This window comes from Antedon mediterranea, chromosome 5 (genome assembly GCF_964355755.1).
Source record: "Antedon mediterranea chromosome 5, ecAntMedi1.1, whole genome shotgun sequence".
NCBI classification, from domain to species: Eukaryota; Metazoa; Echinodermata; class Crinoidea; order Comatulida; family Antedonidae; genus Antedon; species Antedon mediterranea.
Window position 1 is genome coordinate 4,910,174 of NC_092674.1, and position 15,160 is coordinate 4,925,333.

The following is a 15,160-nucleotide window of genomic DNA, read 5'->3' on the forward strand; positions in this document are numbered from 1 at the left end:
AGTACTCCGCATTTATCTGCTCTAGGCCTCTAGCCTTCCCGACGTTAACTACAACACAGATTTACAAATTTACCACAGCCTCCCACCTCTCGTGACATCACTGTTAACTTGCCGTGGATGCTGTAGGCAGATCACTAACCATTATAAAATTACCGTCTTCATTTCTTCAACCCGTAGGAATGTTTGCTTAGCCAATGTAAGCTAAACGCTCTCTGGACCACCGTCCGGGTCTGAACTAAGTGATTGACAGCCCCTAATGTTGTCCTTTTGAGATAATTGGATCTCGGGATTCACCATTAATGACTTGGTGCACAGCCAGGGTTTATTTTAATTAAAGAGAATTAATATAAAAATAACTATACTAGGAATTACCTATTGTTCAAAATAGTATTAACTTGCACACATATAACTAAGAATGTTTTTCTTAAAATCCGAAATTGAAATTGTACGATACATTTCAGTAAAAGTAATTAAAGGCCTACTAAAATAGAATAATTTCAGTTCAATGTATTTCCACGATTCACAATAACATACAGAATAATAAATACAATGAAGTAATCATGTGGGGCGAGGGTCATATAAGTCAGAAAGACCTGTAAGTTTGACCCACCCCATTATATAACATTAAGTACGAATACGAAAAAAGAAAAAAAATACATTAACTGTTTGTTTGCTTTTTAGCACAAAAGCAAGCTTGCAATCGTTTTTAGCTTATAGATCTTACCTCCGCACAGTCAGGATCGTTGTAACTTCAAGGGGGCCAAGCCACTATTGTCCCTCTTTATTCATTCCCAGTATTAAGTGGTATTAAGGCTAAGGTCAGACTATTAGTATATAAAGACTAGTCAACAATGCATGTAATGATCAACAATTGCGCTTCCATAATAAGTGCCTTCTTGTATACTGAAACCACGTCATTCTGTTTATCTTTCACATAATTTAAATCTAGTCACCGAAACTTGATCAATCTGTATGGGCTTTCACGCCTAAATTACATGCTAAATTTAACATCTTCGTTCAGCCTAGTGAATTTCAATTTTGTATGTACTATTATAATGGAAGACAAAATAAACACAATTTATTCCAAAGATTATTTGTTTTGTTTATTAGATATAGTGAGAAATATCGAAATATGTTTGCTTTTGGATCTAGTTTTCCATATGATTGAGACTAACTAAGTCTATTTTTCTGGAAGGCTATTTATAGTCGATCTTGAACCTGAACAGGGTAGAAGGAGAGTTTAGAGGACATTTGTCCCTTAAGCTCTGAGACACTATCAAACTTTATGTGACAAAGCAATGTGATGTGCCCATATATGGACATGATGATGTCATATCACTACCATATTTGGGCATATCACTACCATATTTGGACACATCACACTTTTTTATCAAACTAGTTTGATAGTGTAGACAGAGCTTTACATACAGTATAGCCATAATCTGCATGATAATGTGTTGACTTTCTTTCGTCCACCTGTGCAGGGGACAGGTTGCAAACATTTTTCCCCAACCCCCCTCCGCTCAATGCATTCTTCGGTACTATTTAATTACTCTATCCAAAATTAATTATTTATAATAAACATAGCCCAGCCTAGTCTAACGTTTTACTATAGGCCTATCAAACATTGAATTATTCTTCCTCTATTATATGCAAAATTTTTTTTATATAGTCATTTTTATCTTGTACGTTTATTATACACTGTAGGAACTGACCTTACGAAGTTAGTTCTACATCTATTCTTATTTTAAAACATGATTTAGTGGATTTGTCTGCACTCCACTAGTTTTTTTTTTCATATAACGATTCTAACGATAAAGTAATTACAATAAATAATATATACAGTCGTTTTGTCACCTATAACTAATGGATTTTAAATGACATGGATCGCCATACTATATAATTCGTATCCTATAAATTAAAATGAATGAAATCATTACTATTATACATGTTTTGCATCATTCTACAGATATATACAGTTTCATCAAAATTTCAATAAAGTACGTTGAACTTTGTTAATCGAAATGGTTGATCTAGTTTCACACAACGTAACAAACGAATTGTTATTCGATATCAAATAATAACTTCATTCAGTTTACGATGCCAATATTGATTAATGTGAACAGTATATAAAATCACATCTCAGCAATGCAACAGTAAAGAAAATGTGTTACGTTACCTATGAGCAGCCAATCGGGACAATATAACTAAAATGTGTTACGCGTTACCTATGAGCGGCCAATCGGGACAATATAACTAAAATGTGTTACACGTTACCTATGAGCGGCCAATCGGGATAATATAGCTGGCTGAGTCGGTTCTTCCGGTGCATGCACTAGGTCGGATTTTATAGTGTGGTTTTAATGCATGATCCTAAATATTACTTGCGTTGCGCTTACGTTCAGTTTCTTGCGTTCATGTTCTGGTATAGTGGGGACCAGGCTTTGTATATAGTGTATTACTTGTTGCGCTTACGTTCAGTTTCTTGCGTTCATGTTCTGGTATAGTGGGGACCAGGCTTTGTATATAGTGTATTCAGGGCCGGAGCCAGGATCTGTCAAGGGGGGGGGGGGGTTCGGACACTAAATATTTGGGTCAACCCCCCCCCCCCCTCCCCCAGCCTGATGCGAAGCGAATTTTGTTAAATGACACCCCTAGATGGCCGGAAAAGACACTCTCGTGCAGCATGCTATATAACCAATGAGCAAAAATGACATAACTATTTGTTGCCGTATGTTAGATGCGCGTGCTCTGTGCGGAACCGCCGATTGTTTGATCATTTACTCCGTATTTTGTTTTGCGTTCAAGTTCAATGCGAACGTCTAGGAGCAGCCCCGAAAAAAGCACACTGGGTGAAGGCAAATGCTATTTGCTAGCTCTATCTATAATATTTATTTACAGCAATTTGTTGAGAAATATAAATATGTAAATAGGTGATATTGATACATTTTAGTACGTATCGGCTGGTGGTCTAGAAAAAAATAATCGGATGCCATAATGTGAACTACAGTACTTGATACCATAGATATTATAGTGTAAAATATTAATATTCACTATAATCCTCTATGATACATTATACTTCATAGTCACACATAAATACTGATGTACGTCGGAAGGCTATATACTTTATGCATGCTGCCTGACTGCCAGTGATCTAAACAATAGGTACGCAGTTGTCTGGCGGTGTCCTTTGTACGAATCGTTCGTGCGCCAGCTCGCTATGAGACGCGTCAATATCATGTTACATGCAGGGACCAAACATTTATTTTTCAGGTTAAAATCGGCAATTCATTTGCAGCTTTTAGAAATTTACAGACACGTATCACTAGTTGACGCGCATACAGAGAAGAAAACAATGCTTGACTTCTGCCCACTGCTGCTGGTATAACACCATGTGTGTTTTAACGCGCATAGCAGCATGATGGTGATCTAGAATTTTGCAAAAAATTTCCATGACGATAAATTGTGCCTTTAAAAAGATAAATGTATTAAATTTATATTATAAATACTTAGGCCTGGTCCTAAACATTTATTCTTACTTTATGCACTTGTCAATTGTATGACCCACTATACGACCCCCAGGAGAGGTGCGTCATTTGTCCGATGTGCATCATACCTTATGAATACCATGACGCACAAGATGCTACAAGAATGTAATGTGACCTACCTTTAAGTGACCATTTTAAGATGATTTTAGAGGATTCACTATAATCCTCTATGATACATTATACTTCATAGTCACACATAAATACTGATGTACGTCGGAAGGCTATATTATACTTTATGCATGCTGCCTGACTGCCAGTGATCTAAACAATAGGTACGCAGTTGTCTGGCGGTGTCCTTTGTACGAATCGTTCGTGCGCCAGCTCGCTATGAGACGCGTCAATATCATGTTACATGCAGGGACCAAACATTTATTTTTCAGGTTAAAATCGGCAATTCATTTGCAGCTTTTAGAAATTTACAGACACGTATCACTAGTTGACGCGCATACAGAGAAGAAGGTTCACGAACAAGTTTACGAATTTTTCAATTTACAAACAACTTTTTGTACTGTGGGGCACGTATTTGGAGGATTTTTGGAGATGAGGGTGAGGTATTGGGCATGTCGGGGATGGGGGTTCGCAGTTGGTTAAGGGGGGTTCGCTGTAAAGGGGGGGTTCGCCTGAACCATAACCCCCCCCCCCCCTGGCTACGGGCCTGGTATTACTTGCGTTGCGCTTACGTTCAGTTTCTTGCGTTCATGTTCTGGTATAGTGGGGACCAGGTTTTGTATATTATATGTATTACTTGTTCTATTAAACATTGTTAACCTAGTGGTAGAATATTCATTCAGTTCAATCTTTTATTTCGGAATTCCTGGTCCATAGAAATTAAAATTACGTATACATACGCAAACGAAAAAAACTGTACTGACCAATAGGAATATTATCTCGTGTATTATTATGATCTACGGCAATTAGTATGTATTTTTCAGTTCATTGACATTAATACATATATATAATTTACACATTTTTTATATATATATTATATACATTTTAGAAATGTTAACAACAATTAAGTAACTCAAGATTTTAACTCATGAACTTTACTTCAGTGCTCGTCGCACACACTGCATCCAACACAATAGATATCATTCTCTCCATTTGATGTTAATGAATTTATTTTACAAGCTTCTTCAACTAATGAATAGAGATTTGATATTACCTTTTGAAGTAACCGACCAGGTGCAGCGAACTTAACGATAAGTCAGTGAACTCAAATTGAGTGTTGAGTAATGCTTAAGAACCACTCATTAGTAACTGGTCATTAGTGAAGTGATATGTACGAGTAATTGTCATTAAAATAAAAAGACAGGCTATAATATCAGGAACTCATCAATCAAGATGTGTAAAGCCTGCGCCATGATTTTAATTGATCGAATCAAGATTCAAGATTATTTATTCGTCCATAAACTAGAAATTTGACTTTCCTTTGGCGATTATACATATAAATAATACATTAAAACATCAAAAGACCAACAAATAAAATCATAAAATGAATAAAAATTGACTAAAATATCATGGGAAATTAAATTATTATCATTACGCTTACAAAATCTCAAAAGGTATATACGGAATAAAATCAGAGTAGAGATGAAATAGGCCTAGCGTCAGATACGGAATCTTACAATATAAAACGCGTTTTCAAGCTTAATGACGCAAACGCGTTCAGAATGGAAAAAAAAAATAATTTTACAATATTACAGAATTGCAATGAATTAATAGCATTATTAACGGTATATTTATTCAAGATGAAATAAAACTAATATGATAAGATGTTTATAATATTAGTTAAACTATGCAGACAAATGCTGTGTACTAGGTTTGTATTTTATAGACATATCGATTCAGTTCAATATAGTTGTAAAGACTGACTATCAAACGATTGTTTCGAAGTGACCAAATGTCGTTTGCGTAGCCTGATTGTCTGTCGCTTATGTCCATTTGTTGTTTTGACTGATATCGCGCTATTTATTTAGCGAAACACAACGACCAACCTGCGAAAACACTCGCTATCATGACCAACAAATATAATTTACTAGATAATCAATCATGGAAAGAAATAGACGAGATTTTCAGAAATTGAAAATAAGATTTGTTCAAAGTCTGCTTTAACGTCATAATTATCGAGTGCTTCTAACTTCCATATTCATATTTTTGCAATCATGGTTAATAAAATATTAAATTAAAGATTAAACAGCATAATTTACTTATTACAACATCAACGCTCCTAAAATGATAATCAATTCTATGTGGCTTCTTGTATTTTTTGTATTTTACCTTAATGATGTTTTGTTCATAAGATATACTGTAAATTTAATTTACGGCTCGTTGATTGTCTATACTGTATACATGCATAAATAGTGTTTTCTCTGAAATATTATGTGTATGCAAATATTTATTCAAACAATTTCAAATTGTTGATATTATGCATCGTCCTTTTTAAGTTAAGATAGGTGGTTTGGTGTTTTCCAGTTTTTGGTTTTGATGTTTCTAACTATTTTAGGCTGTGGTTGTATGAACTCTCGTGGTAAAACCTTGATTCACAGTGAGATTAGTCCGCCCTTTGTACTTCACCCATTTTCTAAAACATCTTTTGACAATCAGGGTGCGGGTTACCAGTTGACCGTTAGTTTTCATCACGCGCCACTCGACAGCTGTTGAGTCAAAAAGTAATTCTGTACGCGCTACTAACACATGTGCATGCACAGACGACTGTTAGACTCAATAGCCGCGTATTCAAGTGGTACTTCGTGAATTATGACGGATATTTACTCATTCCTTCTCAACAGAACGACTGTTAGACTCAATAGCTGCGTGGTACGTCGTAAATTACGACGAATATTTACCGGTCATTCCTCAACAATAATCCAATCTCAGAAATGAGGCCAACGATGACAAATGCCATCTTGTGACAATTCTATACTTGTATATTTTTTGGCATTTTGATTAGCCCAAGGAAAGTATAAACACGTCTGTGATTTAATTACAGGACATTTGTTATTTGTAAATGGCACGATGTTATAAAACAACGTCGCAGCTGCTTGTCGCTATAACATACATCATTCCTAATGAACTAACATTTGATTAATTAACTACCCACTAAAACATGATTTATAAAATTGGATTTTAAAGTATTTTTCCCATCAGAATTGACTTGAATGTTATACAACGCAGACAATTTATTTTTTGTAATAATAATAAAAGTCTTTATTATATCTCAAAGGCTATCAGTCTTCTTTAAGACAATAGTTCACTGTTGTATTGGTTAATTGCGGTAGGCAAGTGGTTCTCAATTCCCGATAATGAATCCCAGTCCATTCAGCTGAAAATGAGGTCCTGGTTGAAAATATTAGGTAGAATCAGGAGGAACGAACTGGCCATCTACTACATAATGTCAATTCTGCAGCTATCATTAGAAAGATCCTAACTGACTATTGACAGTCATCTAGATACGAGTCAATGTGTATTAATTACTTTCAATACATATTATCCATGTCACTAAGGTTCGTATTTAGAGACAATGTAAATGTATTAATAATTCGAAAGCGTTCAGAATGATTACGAGACACACCTTATTATAATACAACCGGGCCTATTAGTACCGTAAATTGCTATGTCATTAGGCCTATAAAGACTGAAATGTAACACAACTTTATATCGAACCCACTAGAGACGCAACACAACGACGTAACGTAAGGGAGTTGACAAATCACAAACGATAGATTATTCTTACTGTCGCTTGCCATTGGTCAACTCGCTTGCTTTGCATGACCGTCATGAGGACTAATAAGATTATTATTTTGTATCGTATACCTTGGTAATTTCGGGTAGTTTTATGTGACAATGTGTGAGATTATTGTAGGCTAGGTGTATCAAAATGATAACGTTCAGAATATATTGCGCATGTGCAGTTCATTATCAACTCGTTAATGACCTCACACAAAGCCCACAGGAAATATGAAATTAAAATACATTATTTATATAAATATCAAATGTAATGCTATTATTATATGTTATTGGAGAGAAAACAGAATAATGGGAATATCGAAAAAGAATACGTTATGTTTGTGGAGAATTTGGGTCTTTTTGTGCGTTTGTTGGTCTCAACCTGCAGGTTGAAGAAGAAGTTCAACAACAACAAAATATTTGTGTACGAGGCGCCGTTCGGAACAATCATTCTAATTATGTCAACATAAAACATTTATGTGACACAGAAATACTGTAATTATTTTGGGACATAAACATTTCTGTACAAACATAATTAACTCCTCTCATACAAAATTATTCAGGTACACATTTTTAGTATGCAGGTACATAATTAATGATCTTGAACAGAAATAGTCAATATAAAACTATAGTAAATAACAAAATATTTGATACTATTAACAGTGAACAAATGACGCAAATGTACTGGTTTTATCAATGTATTTTTGCATTGTTATTCGTCTCATGTCAATGGGTATTCTTATTTCCAGATGTTGTATATATCATTATTTAAATTTTTACCTTGTATTTTCAATTCAATGTCTGCAATATTCTAACAGCCGAGTTTCTGGAATACAGCGTTATATTATAATTGATAATGGCACGTGGAATAAAGATGTATACATTAAGAACGTCATGTTCATTAACAATATTGCTTTTTACTCGACCTTGAATGAAGATGCAATCCAGCTAAGTGTCAAAAGATCGCTTCGTGTTTATTAATCAACTGCATTATCCATATATCTTAATGTGTTTCATTTTCTGTAAATGCGCGCTATATATACGGCTGCTGTTGCAATAACGTAAGTATAAGCTGTGAACATTGTGGTAGCGGGGTAGGCTAAAAAAGTGTTTAATTGCAATATAAACTGAGTAGGCCTACTCTGTGTAAATAATATATCAATTTCTCATAATTATGTAATTGAAATTGATAACAAAACAGTGTCTCTGCCTCTGCCCATCTATAAACATACAAGACATTTTATTACATAAAGATTAGCTTAAATTTTAAAGATAAAACTGTAATATGATGAATTCTGAAATGTGAAAACGGTGATAATGTGAGAATTTGGAGATAAGGGATAAAATAAGGCCTCATTGATGAAAAAAGAAGACTTTACCTTCTTAAATACTATTTTACAGTGCCCTATTAAATTTAAGCGATCATATTATTTTATCAGGTAATCAACCAATATTATTAGATTAAAATATTATGTAATAAAATTTAATTTTTTTACAAAAAAGGCCAGAGGCATATTTTATAATCTGAATTGTATTTGTAAGTTAGCCTACATTAATAACTTCGAATCGGCTCATATCTTAATTTAGTTGGGTAGATAATCAAAGGCATTGATCTAGACCAACAACCTGTAGGTAGAGTTCAAGTATTTTATAAACTGAGTTAGCAACATTTTACAAATCGATACAATTATCACCGCGTAACCGTCTCTGTTACGCGCTCCGTGGACACGAATCCTCTCATGAGATACCAACTCAACATTTTGAATAGGCCTTAGGGAAATCTAAAAAACGCATGAACACAACCTAATTCATCTTTGATAGAGTTGTTCGTAACATGATGCCAATGACGTTGAAATATGTTGCTAATATTGAATATTATTTGTCTACCGTGTGTAAACTTAGTAATTATGTGGACGGAAAATGTAACCATTTTAAGATGTAAATGCATAGTTTTTAGTTACGTAGAGGTGGTCATCGTGTTGATCAAATAGATCTAGTTATCAATTGATAGGCTATTATAATATTATCTCCATTTGGTCTTTGGAGGAATAAGTAGTCTACAACATTGTAGTTTTTAGTTATGTTTTAATAGGTGGTCATCGTGTTGATCAAATAGATCTAGTTATCAATTATAGGCTATTATAATATTATCTCCATTTGGTCAAGTGGTCCTTGGAGGAATAAGTAGTCTACAACATTGTAGTTTTGAGTTACATTTTAATAGGTGGTCATTTGGTCAAGTGGTCCTTGGAGGAATAAAACATTAAAATATTAGTTTTCAATTATAATTTATTAGGTGGTCAGTGTAACTGATTAAGTGTAATATCAATTACGTTAACGTGTCAATTTGCCAAGATTGGTCAAATACATTTTTAGGTTGTAAATAATGTAATTAATATATAGTTAAATATTGTATTATATATTTTATGTGAATTTACCAAGATTTCCAAACAGTATAATTATATACACATACGAAATTCTTGAAGAAAAAGAGTACGTTACGCTCCTAAATTATATGTTTATGGTGACCCATTTTAAGACTATATGACGCGTTTTTTTTAGCACATTTTAACCTTCTAAATTTATAAATTTGAGTAGATTATACTATTAATACCTTTATTAGTTATTGTCATTAATAATACATTTTAAAAAACACAAAAGTTAGAAAAACAAAATAAAATAAATACGTTAACAAAATATTTGTTTAGTTACAAGACTTGTCCAATATACAGATATTATTTATATAAAAAGCAGATTAAGTTTTAAACACAGAACTAGAAAATTATTCCTATATTATCAATCACAGAACTAAATACTCCTGATCATTACTTAAAAGGTACCGTAAACGTTTTGATTTACTTACCTAAAAAAGTAAAGATCTACTTGTCTGTAAGTTTAATCTCGAATACGACACTCCCTTTTAAACGGATGCTTAATGATAATATTAATCCTCATTATACATCGCAACTGTCACAAAAAATTGTAACAGATCTACAATAAATTTAAATCAATTTTTTTCGTCGTAAATTCCTGGTTATATAAACAAAAATCTTCAACTATACTTGATGTGTATAACTAAATATGAAAATAGTATAAATGCACTTCGTCTTACCTCAAATGGACTTAAGTTCTCACTGCACATACGAAATTAAGAAATGAACTCTATAACATTATAATGCCGGAAGAGAACCGGTTGCCATGGCTACCTCATTGTTGTATGAAGGTGCATGCATATTAATCTATATTATGATAAAGCATATATTTTTTATTTTCGTCGAGAACAAAAAGATGAATTATACACCGAACAGCGCATAAAATAATGTGTATACACACAAGTACAATAGAAACATGGAGATATACATAATTACACTACTGTATAAAGGCGTATTATATTTTTAAATATTCCAATGATGATGTATATTTTTAGTTTTATAATTATTAGGCTACTGTAAAAGCAATATTAGGCAATGAATAATTTGTTCAAGACACTAACTAATTAAAAAATAGTGCTCTTATTTTCATGTTAAAACAAGATTCTAAAGTCTGATATTGAGGGTGAGTTATGTGTCACTGCTAAAGCTCTGTCTACACTTGTGTGATGTGCCCAAATATGCTAGAGATGTGACGTCATCGTGTCCATATACGGGCACATCACATTTTTTGTCACATAAAATGTGATAATGTAGACAGGGCTTAAAAGAGAATTCTAAAAGAAAGCCTTTATGACGCGGTTTCAAATTGTCCAAAGGAGCCTATAAACTCTGTGTGTGGGAGCTTTTACATCCATTCATTGAACATATTGGCTCAAAAGTGTGGGGACCTTCCTATGATACCTATCATTCAACATATTGGCAGAACCCTCCTGGGTGGTGGTGGGTGGGTGGGAGGGGGTGTTGAATGACACCATTCACTTACTGTATTAACATTATTTGTTTTACAATTTTTGCAATACGATGCTTTATAGAAACGTGCCCTGTGTGTGAACTAATACCTACCTAACGTATTATTTACGATTTTGCTTTAATATCAACCTGTGAGAACGTTCGTGCTACTATCCCAATGGGCTTAAATTATATAGACCATATCAAACGTGCTCACCACATCTTTGTCTACCAAAGACGTGTTCAGCTACCAATTCAAATCATTAAATATATATACACCTGATATTTTAACTGTAAATAGCGCTTGTCCGTTGCTTAGCCACGGGCTTGAAGAACTTAATATTAGTCGTAGCAAAAAAATATATTTAAAGTTGAATACTAGAAGCCATTATTGTATGTAGTTAGGCCTTGTATAGCTGATAACCCACTAGTATTGAGTTTTTTCTTAACTCTTCATTGCTGCCTATTACCCCAAACAAACAAAAAATACCATTATGAAATGTAGTGAAACTATAGATAATTAGGTGGGTTTTTATGCGCAGGCGCAGATTGACTTTTAGACTCAATAGCTGCTTAGTCGTGAAATGGTCATGAAATAAGTTCCTGGATTTACTCGGAGAAACCCACCATTTCTTTTCAGAACTAATATACGTGGTGTACCCAATTATATTATATAGCCGGCTTATTACATCTCTCTGGGTGTAGGCCTACCGCAAAATGTATATCAACATTTGATTTCACCATGCAAACCTTCAAACAATTATATGGATTTAATCCCACACTAATATTAGAAATTGTGTTTAAAATACTTGCACAGTACAGTATTGGCAATTTAACGATGGCTTCGTATTGAAATAAAATATACTAACAATCTATCCACTTATTTTTATAATTAACTTTATGGAGGCAATAATATGGTCGTGTTGCTTATTTTATGTGCTAAAAAGTGCATTTGCATCATTCACTTAGGAATGAGATAGAAACGAATTAGTAATGAAGTACCGTACTCAAAGAGACCGCGTCGATAACTTACAATAATTCTTTGTCTACACTATGTGTGATGTGCCCAAATATGGTAGTGGTATGACATCATAATGTCCATATATGGGCACATCACACAAAGTTTGATAGTGTAGAAAGAGCTTTAGAGGTGGAACAACATCTTATGTTTTCAATGATTATTGCGTATTTGACTCTATAAGCCATTATTTAGGCGTACGTTAAGCGGAGCATGTTCATTCATTCATTTATTCGGTCGAGATCAACATACAATACATGATTACAATGTTACAATACAGAAAGTTAAAACTTTAAACTCACAATTAAAAAGAAGGATAAAATGTTAAGAACAATGTAAAACAATGCAAATGTCTAAAATGGCTCCAAAATGATTTTAAAATGGCATAAAAAACAGCATTTAAACAGAATACCGTTCAGTACCATAGTTTAAAAAAGTCATTAAAATACAAGAACAAAACAATAGAATATTAAAAAGCGTTCCGTTAAAAAGTAAGCAGCAGAATAAAGTTATGAACATTCCACTATGCGAATTTGTTCGCGCGAATCGAAAGCGTCATGCTATGCACATGGGTATTCATGTTTCCATCTCACAAACCCCTCTCTACGCATACGTCGTATAAGCTGACACTGTCGATTCGCGCGTGACGTATTGAGTGCGCTTGTATTGGCGCGATGATACGAAAACGACGGAAGTGCGCCATGTATCATGTGACATCAGACCTAGTGACACGTGAGTGATTGTTGCACATTGATTGCTCGTTTGAATCATTTTCACTAATGAATCCTTTTGCTCTTAGCAAATTTGTGCAAGGAATTGGCAATTTTAACAGGTGAAGTGTTTTTAATGTAGTCGTGCGGTGTTACAAGCACATCATGGCGAGAATTATATCCTTCAAAATTGTCAGCTTGATGATGCCAGTAAGACTCATCTTCAAAATCGTCTTAAACAATGACTCAATTAAATTATTCACGTAAATGTTAAAGTTAACACAAAATACAACAAAAAATAATGTAATATTGCTTTTTTCTTTAACGTCTATTTTTCGTTAATCTAAATATACATTCATGCAAACATGTTTAAAAAACACATCTACAATTTTACAACAAACAATAATGTGATACGTCTATTCTTCGTTAATCCAAATATAGGCTTATACATTTTGGTGGGTGGGGGGTGGGGGGGGGGATGAGATAGAAAATATACTTATATTAACACAATTGGCCTGTTTATTTATTTAGTTATGATGCTTGGCTACCAATCTAAGGGTCCCGGGTCCAAGTCCTGTCATATGTCAGGGTTTTTTTCTCATGACAATTTACAACTCCACTCCCAAAGACTTAATAATAAGTCTTTGTTTATGTAGAGCATCTTGTGTATATGTTTGTCTTGTGAAATTATTAAATAGTTTATCCATCCTGTAGGCCTAATTGGCGGGTTACTCGCTGTTGGATGAGTATGAAATAAAAAAATAAAAATAAAAAAATATTGTCCCCAAAAGCATGATAAATATCATTTCGATACTCGTCCGATACTGTCTATAGACTACACCAAAATCAATACCATTTTTTAGTAGAAACAGAAATTAAAGCAACATTTAATCAATAGAAATGTTCTAATCACATTTTGGTGGTTTTTTTTGTACTAATGTTTGTTCTATGTTGTTAGGGTTACATGTTTTAAGCACACGCTTATTTGTTTAATCCCATTCCATTATCATTTGTATTTGTATATGTTTTTATTTTGATTATGGAATAAAAATGTCGATGATTGATTATTTGATTTGTTTTTGACGAGAAACAAAAAAATTATAATTTCTAGTCAAAGTGAATAATTATGTGTGATATTAATCTATTCATAAAAATAGTAAAATATGTCTTATTATGTTATGTATTGTCCCCCTGAAAAAATCCTTCTTTACAAATTTTTTGTTGAATATGCCAACTTAATGTAATATAATAGTTATCCACTTTGACCAAAAGTTGGATTTAAAAAAAGTTATTTACCTGAAGAAACTGTAATTTAAAGCAAAAAATGGTTTTGGTTAAATTTAACCATTTATTTTGTCATTTTATAAGTAACAACATATTTTTTTGCATTTTTTTTCTACGGAAGTGATTGACTTTATTACAACTACAAAATAACATATTCAAAGTCTGATTTAATTAATCTTCATTTTTCATGTTTTTGGTGGACAATACATCTTTAAAACCTAAAGAGCAGCACAGCGTTCCATCAGTCTTTCACAAACGAATGCATTATCTAATATTAATTTATCAAAGTCAGTAGGCCTATAATTGATCATTTCAATAGAAAATTAAAAGATTTTACTCCTCAAACCTATCTGATATTGATTTGTCTTATTAGTTTGTCAATCAAATAGTTATGTAAATATTTAGTCGCCAAATACATAGCATTCCACAAATCATCCACTTGTCCGTTTATCGATTTTAATTTGTTTGTCGACCAACATTACTGAAATCATCTCTCTGAAGAATGTAAACATTGTACATTATGAGGTTGAAATCGCAATTACTACAGTTGACATGTTATTAACGGTATTCGTTGCCTTTGTTTCATATAGTAATTCGCCCAATTCCATCACAGGTTAATACTGTGGAAATCATATTGATACAAACACATTGATTGAAACGCGATCTAAAGCTTATACGCATGCGTATTCATGTTTCCATCTTCCAAATCCCTCTCTACGCATTCGCGCGAACAAATTCGCCTAGTGGAAAATCGGTTTTTAAATTAAGAGAGTAAAGAGTAAATCTTAACATGATTCCATTAACGTAGTCTAGATGCATCTTGAGAGATACTTGTTGAACTTTTAACCTTATCTAATAATAATAACACTAACAAGATTATTTTGAATTTTTAAATAATGTATTTATAAATAGGCTAGGTAGGCCTACAGTAAATGCATTATAAACAACTGTTTACATCAGTATTATGAATAAATGTAATTTTATAACACTTTC